Below are 14,390 nucleotides of genomic sequence, written 5' to 3'. Positions count from 1 at the left end.
GTTCAACGGGGCAAAGCAACTATAGACGATGTGTTAGAAGGAACGTTTTGAGATAAAGATGGAGGGGGCATGAACAGAACAATCAAAGGAAAGAAAATTCCTGTTTACCCAGTGAGTTCATAATGGACTATGAGCAATCCCACAGAAAAAGCAATGCTTTGGTTTTTGCTTTGTCTTCTGTACTCTGTATTTGTCTTAGTGATAAGTCAATGATAAGCTTTTTTTTATTTTAATAAAATAATTTCTACTCTAACCAGTTTTAAGGAAATAGTTAAGAAAGGTGTAGGGTGTGTGTGTGTGTGTGTGTCTCTGTGTTAGAGAGAGAGAGCAATTATTCAAATGAATAAATCAGTTGGCTAAATTGTTGCAACTGGGTTTGAAATTCATTAGAACTCAAGTCACCTTATTGAACTAAGCAGCAAGTACATATAACATGGCCCCACAGGTGACTGGTTAATATAATATCTTTCACATTCAATCAAGGTACATTCAGACTAATTGAGATCGCTCACCTTCGCTGCCACAGGTGTTGCTCTCAGAAATAGCACGCAGATTAAAGTCCCACCCAATAGTTTGGCATGGTCTGAGAAGGTAAGAAAAGGCTTCACCACTGTCTCAGCAGCTGCTGAGTCATAACTGAGACACTTCTTTCAAGCACAGTAACTTACATCTTTGTCAGTTCACTTGTCATCTTCAAAAATGAAACGTTAATATGAAATATGTAGTTTTTTCAATATATTTTTTTCTCGTTAAAATTTATGAGGGCATTCATTAAGAAAACAGAGGCTTTATTTTTACATGCACTTAGTAGTCTATTCTGGTATACATAACTGGCCCACCACAAAATTGTTTTCAGGCTTAACATTCTCTCATATGAAGAAAGTGAGACTTGCCTTCAAATAGACTATATTCTAAATCAATTTCTGAGGATGGACTATTGACCTTGTTGAATATATAAGACTTAAGGTTTGGAGAACCAATTATGATGGAACAGATAAAGAAGGAAAAGGCTATTTAATGATTGGCACTATGTCATTAATGTTCTAAGCATATTGACACAATCTCTCATTTAGTATTTTTTCAACCTGATTGGTAAATAAAATATCACCTGCTTTGCATGGATGAGTATTTTTCCCAGGTTAATTGGGAAAAAATGCAGAGGAAAGTCTGTCTACAGACCAAAGCCCACACTATTTCCACGACATATCTTTCTGTAACTATATTTAGTTTCCAGAAAGAAGTAAGTTTTTCTTCTTGCCAAAGTAAAACAGGGAAATGTTGTATCATTGTTTGCTAATAGATTTTGGCTAGTGAATCGAGAGGTGAAGAGAAGTTTTAACTAGGCTGTGGCATATGGAATGCTCAAATGTCTTCAGGTCCTGGTCTGGTATGTGTGGTACCAAAGAAAATGAGAGAGATATTACCAAGATGCTGCATCTGAATTTAGACCCAGGAGATACTCCATGGAAAAAGAATTGGATTGTGATTTAGGTTTGCGGAATCTCACAACCTGTGCTTACTTGATGATTTATTATATTAATATACTGAAAGCTCTGACAGGTAGAGTAAAAACAACTGCTTAAGAGGTTTACCTAGCCTCACTTACTTATCCTGAAAGCCATATTCTAAGTAGTGTTATCAACAGCCCAGTACAGTCAGCATTTCCTTCTAGTCTGATTTAGGAAACACAGCACTAGTTTAACTTCCAAATGGAAGCTGGAATCAAATGCCTTGAGTTTAATGGTAGACTTTGAGTTAAGATTCATAAGAGATAAAGCAGATAGCTTTATCCAAAGGAAAGCCCGGCTATCTGCTTTATCTCTTATGAATCTTAACTCATTTTCCAGGAGAAAGAGCAAACCCAAAGAGCATGTGAAAGGTCTTTGTAAAGAAATAAAACTTCCTGTAATCTCAGCACTTTGAAAGGCCACGGTGGGGTGCACCACTTGAGGTCAGGAGTTTGAGACGAGCCTGGCCAACATGGTGAAACCCCGTCTCTACTAAAAAACCAAAAAGTCACTGGGCATGGTGGCACGCACCTGATTTCATCCCAGCCACTCTGGAGGTTGAGGCAGGAGAATTGCTTGAAACCAGGAGGCAGAGGTTGCAGTGGTACCACTGCATTCCAGCCTGGGTGACAGAGTGAGACTCCGTCTCAAAAAAAAAAAAAGAAAGAAAGAAAGAAAAATTGACAAATTTGTATTTTTAAATGTTTAGAAAAGTTAATAGATAGTTACATAATGATACCTGTTTGTTCACTGGTGTCAGTATCGGCATATAAATTCAGGGCCTTATTTAATTCAATTACCCCTTCAGCCTCAAAAATGGCTCCTAGTTCTTCCCACATATGCACTCAAAATCAAGTGAATAACTGAATATGAGAACTACTTTCATCTGTTTCCTGAATTATTTCCTTACTTGTTTCAAAACTCTTACTGATACTATATTGAAGATAATATTTCAGGGTGAAAAAAAACATTGACAGCCTCCAATTTATTAAACAGCTTAATTGAATAAATATCTTAATTATTAGACACCTTATTGATACATTATCTTATTTAATTATTTGACTTACATTTTTAATACCTTCTGTGTCTTCAGATGTTGAAAGGAAAAACAACTTTAAAATTAATATCTAGAAATATTTGTCTGGACTTGATGTAACCTTGGTATCATTAAATGTCATTAATGATTGACTTTTTTTTGATGCTAAAAAACATACTGCCAAATCATAAAGAAGCTGAAGACTTTAATAATCTCTGATTTCGTTAGGAATAAATGTTAACTTTATAGGTGGTTTAAAATTACATGTTAATATTAATTTCTTTGTTTGAAGTATTATTTAGAAGGAAGCATAGATGAATATGTACAATGCCCATTTCAAGTACTCCAGAACTTTTACATTGACTAATTGGCTTACCTTCCACAACTTGAGCAACTGGTCAAATGTTCCCAATGTTTATCTATGTTGCAGTAGGTACAGGATTCCATTCTTTGTAAGGCTGAATAATATTGTATTATGTATATACACCACATTTTGACTACCCATTCTTTTATTCATGGGCATGGAAGCTGCTTCCATATCTTGGCAATTGTCAATAATGTCACAATTAGCATTAGTGTGTATATCTTTTTGAGGTTCTGTTTTCAACTCTTGACTTGAGTTAGACTGGAAGGGGCAATGTCTGCAAAGGCTGGAAGTTTCTCAGGATATCAAACCATCACAAAATATACGGGAAAAAAACATGATGAATACAAGATCATGAGAATCATCTTAGAATTCTACCTGCCATAAATTGAAATCAAATTCATAAGAGTTAGTTATGATAATTGAAAGGACCCAACATCATTCAATGAAAAGATTATAAACAAAGAATAAAAAATTTAGCAGTGTATGATCTTCAGCAAGCATCTTTATTATTCTGAAGTTTTGTTTTTCTAACTATAAAATAAGTGTAATAGTATACATGCTATAAATATGTAGGATGAAGTGAGAAAGTATAAGAGCTTACCATAGTATGGGCACAGAGTTGGGCTCCAGAATTACAGATATCATTATTATTATGTTATTACATACATTTGATTATTCTTATATCCTTCTTTCCTCCTTCCCTCTCTCCCTCCCTCCTTCGCTCCCTCCCTCCCTTCCTCCCTTCCTTCCTTTTTTCTTTCCTTCCTTCCTTCCTTCCTTCCTTCCTTCCTTCCTTCCTTCCTTCCTTCCTTCCTTCCCTCCTTCCCTCCTTCCCTCCTTCCCTCCTTCCTTCCTTCCTTCCTTTCTTCCTTCCTTCCTTCCTTTTTCATAATTAAACTCCAAATTATGGAAACTCCTGGTTTTATTATAGAGGTGTCTGGACTTGTCCTCTTTTTTTTTATTTGTGGAATCCCTGTTGTGGTTTCTAGAATGTCACACTAATCATATTATTCACAAAATCACCTAAAATATGTAACACTGCCTATTTTGTAGGACAGCAGGCACCAGAAAACAGATAGACCAGTTTGAATCACTGGACACTTATGCTATCCTGGGAAAACTTTCAGATTCTTATTTGACAGGATTATAAATAAACATATGCACATAGGAAATAATTGACTAAAGTCACAAGGTATGAATGAAAGGGAGCTGAGTTTGGAATGCATGGCACTGCAGGGTTAAAAAGGCCACCTACTTTTGGAAGTCTCCAATGAATTCAGAGGGAAAAGTTGGGGGGTTTGGGGGTAGTAGAAGAGAGAGAAACTGACAACAAACACACCAGTTTAAAGAAACAAAGGAACAGGCCAAGCATGGTGGCTCACACTTGCTATTCCAGCACTCACGGAGATTGAGGCAGAGCGATCACCTGAGCCTGAACTCCTAGGCTCAAGTGATCTCCCTGCCTCAATCTCCGTGATCAGCCTGGGCAACATGGTGAAATCCTTTCTCTACAAAAAAGTACAAAGAGTTAGCCAGATGTGGTGGTGAATACCTGTAAGTCTCAGCTACTCAAGAGGCTGGGGTGGGAGGATCACTTGAATCCCAGAGGTGGAGGTTAGAGTAAGCCACAGTTGTGCTACTGCACTCCAGCCTGAGCAACAGAGCAAGACCATGTGTCAAAAAACAAAACAAAACAAAAACAAAGAAATAAAATCAGGAATTGTAATTATGTCTTGATATAACTTTGGTTGTGTTAATCAACATAGGTATCTAACTATAATTAAATATGGCAAGAGTTTAGACTAAAAATTCTTTGCTTATTCAAGCTGTAAAACAGGCTTACAGCTTTCACACCGAAGATCTAATAAGAGAACAGCTGAGAAAGCTTTAGAATTCTGCAGAAAGTGTGCATATCAATGACTCCTTTAGAAGAAGTTAGGGTGTAGTGGTGATTCCCAAGCTCCCAAAGGAACAATCACAGATGGAATCAGGGACCAACCAAAAACATTTTTATAGTCCTTTATTATTTTTTTTACAGGTTTTCACTATTCTAGGCATTAACATTTGTGAGATCCCTAGATGACGGTCTAGTGAACAAGAAGTAAATGTTTATATTATGAAACGATTGTGTTTAGGGTATTCTTACGGCAATGAACTGTATGTAATTCAATGGTTTAAAAAACCAAAACAGAAAAGTCACTTTCTAATAGGTAATGAGTTATTATTATGTCATGAAGGCAAATGTCAAAGTGTTGTGTAACACTCTTGAGGATTTATGGATATAAAAGTTCCTTGGACTTCCAATGGTTGATGTAGGTGTGGATTTAAGAAGCTGTAAGTTGGAAAAGTCCCTGAACCTCTGCCACATGAACCCCTGTAAGCAGAATAGATTAGATTCTCTTCCTTATATTGCACATTACATATTACATTTCAATTGTATTTAAGGAAATGGTATACTCACAAAAAGATGGAGGAACAGAGCGGTATTATGATTGTAGTCATGGAAATCTATATCAAAGACACAAGGAAAACATTTAAAATTAGGAAATTAGAGGAAGCAGTATTTTTAATCATTGCTATCTATAGTTATAAACCCCTGCAAATGATGAGAATGATTTATACAATACAAAGACCACACAAAACATAACCAACGAAAAACAATACCATTGTTTTGATATCATAGCAATCTTGTTGGAAATAAGTAAATTCAATGACAACAGAAACTGATTCAACAGAGACCACAGCAATGTCAGGTCTATTCACAGAAATCTTGGAAAGGTGATGGATTTCACACAATAATACAGGCTGAAAGTCTAGAGCCAATTTCATTTAATTGCAAAAGTCAGGATGATATAAATGGATTTCTGAATTATATTTAGTAGAAAACAGAAGGCTTATTGCAAAATCAAATGTCGTGATTTTTAAACTATACTTCAGTGCCTCCACAATATATTAAAACATCATAATCCTGAGTTTTCCAGAAAATTTGTTTATAGTATTTCTTCACATTTACTCATCATTTCCAGGGTGTCTCATAAATTTTAATATTTTGTGATAATACTCCATCCTTTATCAACCCAGAAAAGAATATTGCTTTTGAGACATTTCAAGACAATTATTTATTATTATTTTTTTAATTCAGAAATTTTGGTCATTGGTGCTAAAAGACACCCTGGCTATTGCGAAATCTAACCCAAATGGTTGAAGACAGATTTTTAAATTAGTTACACATAATCTGTCTACATATGTTAAATTAAAAGCCTTCCATTTTGTCAACCTGCGTGTGCCTTAATCACAGTTGAAATCTGCAAGGCAGGCAGGGCACCGTGGCTCAGGAGTTCAAGACCAGCCTGGCCAAAATGGCAAAACCCTGTCTCTAACAAAAAATGCAAAAATTATCTGGGTGTGGTAGCGCAAGCCCGTAATCCCAGCTACTCGGGAGGCAGAGACAAAAAAGTCGCTTGAACCCGGGAGATGGAGGTTGTGTGAGCCGAGATCATGCCACAGCACTCCAGCCTGGGTGACAGAGTGAGATTCTATCTCAATATAAATAAATAAATAAATCTGCAGGTACAGATTTATTTATACTGTGATGAGGTCATCACAGATACTATCTGATCATATCTGTGATTAGGTCATCTATACTATCTGTGATGAGGTCATTACAGATACTATCTGATCCTAGAGGTCATCGCAGATACTATCTTATCCTAGGGGTCATCCCAGATACTATCTGATCCTAGAGGTCATCACAGATACTATCTGATCCTAGGGGTCATCACAGATATTATCTGATCCTAGGGGTCATCACAGATACTATCTGATCCTAGGGGTCATCACAGATACTATCTGATCCTAGGGATCATCACAGATACTATCTGATCCTAGGGATCATCACAGATACTATCTGATCCTATCTGTGATGAGGTCATCACAGATACCATCTGATCCTAGGGGTCATCACAGATACTCTCTGATCCTAGGGGTCATCACAGACACTATCCTATCCTATCTGTGATGAGGTCATCACAGATACTATCTGATCCTAGGGGTCATCACAGACACTATCTGATCCTAGGGCTCAGCGTGGCTGGAGGAGGGTGCCTAAATGGCTGGACAAGGTTCTTTCAGAAGTGACTGTGAGGGCTTTGCCAGAGGAGATTGACAGCTGAGTGAGTGACTGGGAGAGGAAGACCCGCCCTCAGTGTGGGGGACCAGCCAATCCGCTGCCAGCGCGGCTGGAACACGGCCAATGGAAGACGAGGATGAGCAGTCTGCAGGGCCCTGTGCCTCTGGCGTGATGGGCTCTTCCTTTCTCCCCTGCTGCCCTTGGGAGTCAGACTCCAGGTTCTTCAGCCTGTGGCCTCTGGGACTCTCGAGCCTTGGAGGGCTGACTAGGAGCACAGCGTGGGCCTCCCTGGTTTGGAGGACCTGGCCAAGCCCTGCGGCTTCTCTGCGGCCCGTGCTGGGGTCGCGGTGGAATGCCAGCCACTTCCCCCAGTGATACCTGCACACGTGCCTGAGTCCCTCTGCCGCTTTCACTACCACTCACAGCGGAAAGGGTGTACGCGAGAGATGAAGCGCTTCACTCCAAGAACATTCTCACGCTAGGCATTACGAGGATTGCCTGAAACCGTCTGGATATGTGCATACATGTGATGCTATGTCTGCCATCTTTAAGCATGTGGTACAGGTGGAGGGTGGGCAGCCCAGAATTGTACCTTGGCTTGTAAATTTGGGCTGCATTTGTAGTTCTGACACCTGTTTCATGATTTTTAAAACGCATCACCCATTTGGGGAACTTTGTCTTCCCATCTCTGAAATATGGATAAACATGCCACATAATATTTATTTGGAGAGTGATCCGAAGGTCATGAATAGTCAAACATCATTTAAACAAATTTGTAATGTTTTTTACAAAATGGAATCAAACTTTTGATAAGGATTTATAAAGAGTTAGTCAAAGTTTTAGCAGGATATCATACCTGATATACTCATCTGTTTTATTAAAATCATAGGCATTTTTGAAGATAAAGAAAAAGCAACTAGACAAACTGTCAGATATATAATAAAATAATGTTTTTCAGGCTACCAGTGATTTGACCTAAATTCAGAGTTCGCCATTTTCTAAGCAATTAAGAAAATGGGTTATCTTACTAATTAAGGAATAGTAAAAATATTACATATATATTAGATATGCTTATTATGTATTATATATAAATATAACATATATAATATATACTAACATATTTTATATTTGTGTGTAATATATATATAAAAGATTTTAATATATAAATATTACATATATATATTATAAGAGGTAAAATATATATGGTTCTCTCTCTGGAACCCTACCACATATGTTAAACATATTCATAATTTATTTTAATAAACGTTATTGAAAACGAAGTATCTGTCAAACATCGTGCCAGGTAATTGAGATTTAATAGTGAAGAATCACAGCTTGTGCTATCAATTTAGAAAGAAAGACATTTGAGCAAGCAGTTCTTTCAAAACCTTAGGATAAGTGAGTAATTTCAACACATTACACTATGTGCTAGGTTTAGAAAACCGAAAAGAATGAAATGATCGGGGAAAAAAACTATTTAAATAGGAACCACAGGAGTTGGGTGCGATGGCTCTTGACTGTAATCCCAGCACTTTGAGACGCTGAGGCAGGCAGATTATCTGAGGTCAGGAGCTCAAGATCAGCCTGGCCAACACAGTGAAACCCCTTCTCTACTAAAAAAGGGCCAAAAAAAAAAAATAGCCAGGCAAGTGGTGGGCGCCTGTAATCCCAGCCACTCAGAAGACTGAGGCAGGAGAATCACTTGAACTGGAGAGGCAGAAGTTGCAATGAGCCAAGATTGTGCCATTGTACTTCAGCCTGGGTGACAAAGGAGAATCTGTCTCAAAAATTAAAAATAAATAAATGGGAACCACAGTAATAAGAGTGAGTTTATAGGTCCATCTTTTAATATTCCCAACATTCTAATTTTATTAATTTATTAATTAAAAATTTTAATCATCATGTATACATAATAGTTGTATGTATTTCTGGGACACATGTGAATTTTGATACAAGCATACAATGTGAAATGATCAAGTCAGACTAATTGGGGTTCCATTACCTCAAACACTTTTTATTTATTTGTTTTGGAAACAATCAATTTCATTCTTTTAATTATTTGGAAATATTGGCAATAATCACAACATTGCTCTTCCTCCAGCAAAAATTTTCTTTAGTCTTATTTTCAAAACTATGGTAATGAAGTTTAAATTAAATTCAAAGTATGCCATGTTACAGGTAACATTTTTCCGTACCAAAGCACACTGAAAAGCTGTTGTGTTTATTAGTTGAGGAAACCAAGTCACAGCATCTGTCCCGATATGTAGAAAACCTATCTCTTTAACATGTGTGTACACACACACACACACACACTTATAGTGCCAAGTGCCAAGTTAGGCAGCTAATAAATGTGGCCAGCAACAATATATAAATCAAGAAAATAATAACGAGATAGATTGAATTAATTTTGTTAGAAGATAAAAAAGTTCAGCATTTATAAATTTTAGGTGGCTTGAAATTGACTGTCTAATTTCACGCTTTAAAAGAAATAAAAGGTGAATTTTGTCTTGCTTTCACCTTGCAGAATTATAGTAAATGCATAATTCAAAAAAATAAACATCAACACAAACCTAATTAGTACATTGCATTACATGTTCACCTTCTTTAAATTTAGTAAACTCCATACTACTTTATTACTGCAAATCTAATTACAATGAAGTTAAGTTTCACTGACTACTTTATATTTGTTAGGTTCTAGAGACTTGTTTTTCAGGGTAATAAGTACTCAAAAGGAAAAATATGTATTGTATGTGAGATGAGGTGTCTGGAGGATACTAATTTCCCGGTGTATGGGTGTAAGATATTTTTTTTCTCTTTGGGTTTGTATGAATTACCCATTGTGAGAAAGCAGTGCAATTTTAGAGAATTATTCTTACATTTCTGATGATAAATTCATGATTCTATTAAACATTAAAAAGGAAAAAGTAGTAGCTGTAATATCAATATACTACAAAGTAGGACTCTGCTGAGATTTTTTTTTTCTGAACAATATATTTAACTAGTATGTATTCCGATAAACACTCAAGTCTTTTTTTGTTTTAATTTTTACAAAGTCAAAGTTAAAAATACCATAATTTGTAATATTTCCCTGGGTGAAAAATTTAGATTTAAATATATATTTTCTCAAATATTAATATGACTGCATAAAATTTGTGGTTATTAAAATAAAGCCAGCTCTTATTTTAAGTAAATGATTTTTTCTTCTGAAAACTAATGAAAAAAATAGATCCTAAATCCTCCAGAGCAAAATAACCTTTAAAATTGGGACATGAAAAACATCTCATTTGGGGGTCTGCTCATCTAAGAGATTTATTAGTTTTCTTACATTTTCTGTATTATGCCTAATTTAATATGGTAACTGAAATAGTTCATACAATTCTAGGCATCTCGTTAAGTAGGTCTCATTACCATATATACTTGAGTATTTTTCTTTCCTTTTATTCTATTGAGATACCTTGGAGTGTCATTTCCACTTGACTTTCTGTTTGCACTTTTACAATTTTCGTCTTTGAAAGCTTTGTGGAAATATAATAAATATATCATACAATGTAGTCGCTTAGTGTACAATTCATTGCTTCTTGGTATATAAACAGTGTTGCCATCACCACAATCAAATTTAGAGCTTTTTAACAACACTCCCTGTAAAAGAAACTCCATCCCCATTCGCCATCACTCTACTTTTACAGCCACCCCCACTCTCCACTCTAGGCAACCACTGAAGAAAATTCTGCCCCTATAGATTTGCTTGTTCTGGACACTTTATATAATTGACATAAATGAGGTGTGAATTTTATCAAACGATTTTTTCTGTGTCTTTTGAGATAGTGTGTATTACATCAATTAACTTTAAGGTGTTAAGGCAATTTTGCATCCCTGGAAGAAATTGCACTTGATCTTTGTGTAGAATCTTTTTATGTTTCTTGGTTCAATGGCTAGTATTTTCCTGACGATTTATACATATATGTTGTAAGATACATTGACCTCTAGTTTTATATTTCTATATCTTTGTCTAGTTTTGATACGGCATAATATTGCTTCATAGAATTACTTGAAAAGTGCTCTCTCTTCTAATATTTTTGTAAAAGTTAGTGAAGAATTTATACTTATTATTTAAATGGTAGAATCATCAATAAAGCATCTCTCCTCTTGCTATCTCTCCCCAGCTCCCCACCCTCCACCGTCCTTTGGGACTGAGCTATTTAATGATAAATGTTTAAATGTTTAATTCAACTTCTCATTTACTATAATTTTGTGAGTCAGTTTTGGTACTTTCTCAGAATTTGTTCGCTTTATCTAAGTGACCAAATTTTTTGGCTTAAGTTGCATATAGTGTTCTCTTAGAAGCCTCTTCATTATCTATAACATTGGTAGCCATGTCCCCTCTTCTTCCACTCTTGATATTAAGTTGCATCCTGTCTCTGTTTTTTTTTTTTTCTTTACTGATATAACCAATGGTTTGTCAGTATTTTGATCTATTCCAAGAACCAAATCTTGGTATCATTCATTATGTCTCTTATTTTCCATTCTTTATTTTATTACTTTCTGCTCTAATGTTTATTTCCCTTCTTTGCTTGCTGTGTGTGTGTGTTTACTTTTCTCAGTGTTTTAAGATGGTAGTTCTGCTTATTCATATGAGTTCTTTTTTTTTTAATGTAAGCTTTTCAACTTTGAAGTTCTAGTTGTATAATATAAAAATTGCCTGGCCTTTCACTTTCTTACCACTAAAGTTCTAAAAACTCTTATACATTTCTAATGACGAAATTGTCTTGGTTATTCAATACCCCCATAAAATACACTTGAAATTGTACCCATGAGGTGACTCATGGTAAGCCTTTAAATAGCTTTAGGATTGGGGCTGCTAATGCCAGAAAGGCCACTTATATGATTACAGGATTGCAGTTTTGTGCCAACAATATCAGCCTTACCCGTAACATCTGTGGAAGGGAGGGAGGCTGTACATTGAATTCAATTATGTGGCCAGTGATGAAATTGACCATGCCTATGTAATTACATTTTAACAAAAGCTCTGGACGCTGCTGCTCGCCGGAGTTTCCTGACTGGCGAACACACTGATATGCAAGGAGAATGATACAACCTACGAAAGCATGTAAATTCTGTATTCCAGAGCCCTGGGACCTCACCCTGTGTATGTCTTTATTTTACGATTTCTGAGTGGTGTCCTTTATAATAAAATTGTAATGCTAAGTATAGTGTTTTTCTCAGTCTTACGCGTGGTTCTAGTGAAATTATCAGACCTGAGGAGAGCTGTGGAAATAGTCTCCATTTGTAGCCAGTTGATCTGAACTGAAGACAATCTTATTGTGGACTGTGCCCTTTAACTTGTTGAGTCTGTGCTAACTCTGGTGGTTCATGCCAGAATTGAATTGTATTACCTCAGTTAGGGTTGGTGTCAGAATAGTGGGAGTCAGATGTGGGAGTCACCAGCATGACTCTGGTTCATTGAAACATGTACTTTGAGAAGAGAAGTAACGAAAGGAAAGGAGATAGGGAACCTTGATTTACAAGTGGCCATGAGGTCCCCCATGGTATTAAATGGCACATATGCTATAGTCAGTTACTGAAAGTAAATGTTAACCAATGAAATTCAGGTATGACTGATTCCTCTCCCAGAGAGGTGCATCACTGGGTGTTTTAAGAAAATGTAGAATCGAAAAAAAAATTTAGAGAAAAACTGGTGTTTGAATGTATAAACTAGTTTCATTTAATGTACCTAAATGTATTATGGAGATAAATAGTGTTTCTGACTAGGGACATTTCCTCTGTATAGTATTATGAAACAGAAACATGGAAATCTGCCTTTAAAGCTATATTAATTGGACCTGCTAAACAGGAGTTAATAAGATTGCGTGAGCCCAAGCAAGAAAGGAGAGAGGCCAGAGTGCTGGTGTAGAAAAATTAACTGTGCAGTAACTTTGTGTGGAGCACGACTGGGGCTTATAATAGAAGCCTGGACGTGTCTTCTAGTGAAGTATATTTCACCCACAGTGTGAAACATCTAACGTTTGCCCTCAGATGGATCAGCGTTTGGCATGTGGGCTTTCACTATGAGAATCAACTCAAATAGTTGCTTTCCTTGATATCCTGGTTATGCTGCCTCCATCTGCTGATATCACACCCAGAAGTGAGGCTCCACTAATTGCCAGCTAATTCTATTGCTTTTAACAATGCCTGGGTGGGGCATACTTTGTTCCACTTCTGATATAATTAATCCTGGGCCCTTTTAAAGACTTTAAGATTGGTCTTTGAGGCTTTCACTGACATGCTAGGTGGGCTCTTTTCATCTTTCCCTTTCTTGATTTTCTCTGATACATTTCTAGATAGTCCAAAGCTTAGCTTGTTGCTAATAAGGAGCTACCAACTCCCTCTTTATTGTTTACCACTAAAGTCTTCATTGTTTTTGAAAACACCTTTAGGATTGAACTTCTCCACAATCTTTTCCAAATAGGGGCAAGGATGCCCATGGAGCTGAGACTGCAGGTGACCACCACTATGCCCGGCTAATTTTTATATTTTTAGCAGAGATGGAGTTTCACCATGTTGGCCAGGCAGGTCTCAAACTCCTGACCCCAGGTGATCCATTCCCACTGCAGCTTCCCAAAGTGTTTGGATTACAGGTGTGAGCCACCATGCCTGCCCAGTAGTATTGTTATAACGAAACATTTGATTTTTTTGGTACCTATTAGGACTTAGGTCAGATCAGCATACTCTGAAAATCAGTCAAAGGAAGAAAGGTTCATTCACATGTGACTATCAAAGGCACAGGTCTGTCCCAATCTGATCATGCTGCCATAACAAACACCATAGACTGGGTGGCTTATAAACAACAGAAATTTGTTTCTCTCAGTTTGGGAGGTTGGGAAATCCAAGGCTAAGTCACCAGAAAATTTGGCGTCTTGTGAGGCCGTGTTCCTGGTTCCCACACAGTTCCTTTTAGCTCTGTCTCCACATGGTAGAAGTGGGGAAGGAGCTCTCTGGGATTTTTTTACGCAGATGCTAATCCCATTCACGTGGGCTCCATCCCCATGAACTAATCACCTCCCGCAGGTCCCACCTCCCAATACCATCACACTGGGGGTTAGGATTTCAACAGATAAATTTTGTGGTGACACAAATGTTTAGTCCTGTGGGGAGAGCACTAAGATTCTACCTATAGATTGTGGGAGAATTCAGGAGAAAGAGGAGAAATGGAATCTCTTGTATATTTCATTTGCACAAATTTTATTTCTGAGTCTTCACTAACACTTGCTGAAATAGGGAGTGTCAAAGCTTCCAAATTCTGGCCAATTGAAACATTCTATATGGGCATTTTATTTTGAAATTATCAAGGAA

This window comes from Sapajus apella, unplaced genomic scaffold, assembly GCF_009761245.1.
Source record: "Sapajus apella isolate SASKATOON/1434 unplaced genomic scaffold, GSC_monkey_1.0 scaffold54, whole genome shotgun sequence".
In the NCBI taxonomy this organism is placed as follows: domain Eukaryota; kingdom Metazoa; phylum Chordata; class Mammalia; order Primates; family Cebidae; genus Sapajus; species Sapajus apella.
Note: the sequence above shows the minus strand (reverse complement) of the source record.